Here is a 2,198-nt window from a genome sequence, read left to right as displayed (position 1 = left end):
AAAAAAAAACAAAAAAAAAAAGTCACATGTACTCTATCAATATATACAACTATTTGTACTCATAATAATTAAAAATTTTAAACATTTAAAAAACAAATTAATTAACAGTATATAAGAATGATGATGCAAAACTGTCTAAACAGTTGAATATACAGTAATTGATAGTATGGAACTGAACCTTTTTTTGGTAGAAATATGCTCAAGGAACATGTAAATGTTATTATCTGTGGGAGGGTAGCTTGGAGAGTGTTAAAGGGTGGAAGCTGGAAAGGAGAATTTTCCAACTTGTTTTTTATTATACTCCGAATTTTTTTTAAGTCATGTGCATGGCTTATCTTTCTTTAATATTATTTAAATTTCTGTTCTTCTAGATTTAAAAGATTATAAATGATATTAATAAAAAAGAAAATAGTTAAACAGCATATCTTCATGCTCTTTAGTTGGTGTGGATTGTATGAAAATATTCTTTGATTTCTCTACGCAAAGTCACGTCAAGTTAGTGTAGACATTAGAATGACCCATACTTTAACTAATTCATATTTTTCACATATTCTTCAACCATATACTAAAAGGTTGACTAACTCTTAATTTGATTTTTTACCCAGTATATTCTTAGTTTTGGTATTCTTAAAATAGTTGTCAATTGGTACAAAAATTTGACAAAATTTGGCATAGGAATAGGTTTTAAGTTGATCAAAAAAATGGAACCAATATATGCCAACTACCTCTTCAACTATGATGCACCCTTTGTTGTCTCCAGGACTTACTGTGGTTCACAGTGTGGAGTGACGTGGAGACAGCCTTCTCAACGGTGAATGTACCAAAGAAGAAGGAATCATTTTCTTTTTATAGCTACCCCGATAAAAATATTTAAAATGCCACTAATTGAATAAGATACTGTAGTGATATAATTCAGTAATAACTTTAATATTAGCTACATTAAAAATAGTGGGCTTCTTTCATTGCTTTTTGTCTTGATTTCTTAGCTTTTTTTCTTGCTCCCTTATCTTCTTCCTTATCTCTTTGTTTCTTCTCCTTTCCTCCTATCCTTGCCCTTTCTCTCCCTCTCCCTCCATTGTATCCCTCCTTGTTTACTTTCTCCTTCTCTTCCTCCTCTTCTTTGTTCAGTGTTGTCCATGACTATAGGCTTCTGATTATGATACACTAAAAATTTTATTTTAAAAATAGCTTTTGTTGTTAATATTGTTTGATAAATTAGGGTGGTGAAATCAAATAAATGCTTGATAAGGGATGCATTCATTATTATTGCATTATCATATCAATGTTCTCTTTATTATTAGCTGTGTAAATATATATAAATATACAAAAAAGAGGGTAAAGGAAACCTCTTTCTTATAACACAATGTCAAATATTAATAGTTAGTGTTGAATGAATGATGGAACTTGGAAATCATCAACAGAAGCTAAAACTAGTAAGTGGATGTTCGATTAGTAACGGACTTATTTAAATAGCCTCCAAGTATTTCCTCACAAATTATTTATTAATTACAAAGAGAAAAATTTTAATTCTATAGTATACAAACCTAGCCATTGCCACTCTAAGTGATCAAAATTATCATTACCAACATTGATAAAAATCAACATCACATCATCCTAATACAGTGGTCTAACAAAGAAATCCCTAGTTCTGTAGTATTTCTGCCAAAAATATGCCATCTGAATATATTCATTAGGACCCGTCACATGAACCCAAAATGAGGGAATTCTATAGAATAAAGAGCTTACCTTATTTTAAAACATGAAGGTCAAAGAAGATAAAGAAATGCTCGGAAATAGTTTCAGCAAAAAGGGAACAAAATAGACTTGAAAATTAAATGCAATGCCTGATCTTGGAAACAAAAATATCTATACAAGAGCATTACTGGAACAATTGAAAAAGTTGAATATGGACTGTGAATCAGATAATTGTATTTTATCAATGTTAAATTTCCTAGTTGTAGCCAACATATAATGCTATAAAATTGTAGAACAGTATAAAATTTACAGGGGTTATATTTACTATTCTTATAACTTTTCTGTAAGTTTGATATCATAACATAATAAAAATTATCCCCAAAGTGGCATTTTATAAACTTGTCTTGCTAAGAAAAATGATGGCTAAACTCTAAAATTATTTCCCATCAGTTTCAGAAAATATTTGCTTTTAAATTGGTGATATCTTATATTATACAGACATT

Source organism: Propithecus coquereli, unplaced genomic scaffold (genome assembly GCF_000956105.1).
Source record: "Propithecus coquereli isolate 6110/MARCELLA unplaced genomic scaffold, Pcoq_1.0 Scaffold7, whole genome shotgun sequence".
Classification (NCBI taxonomy): Eukaryota; Metazoa; Chordata; class Mammalia; order Primates; family Indriidae; genus Propithecus; species Propithecus coquereli.
The sequence above is the reverse complement of the archived record's forward strand: the minus strand, read 5'-3'. Positions refer to the sequence as shown.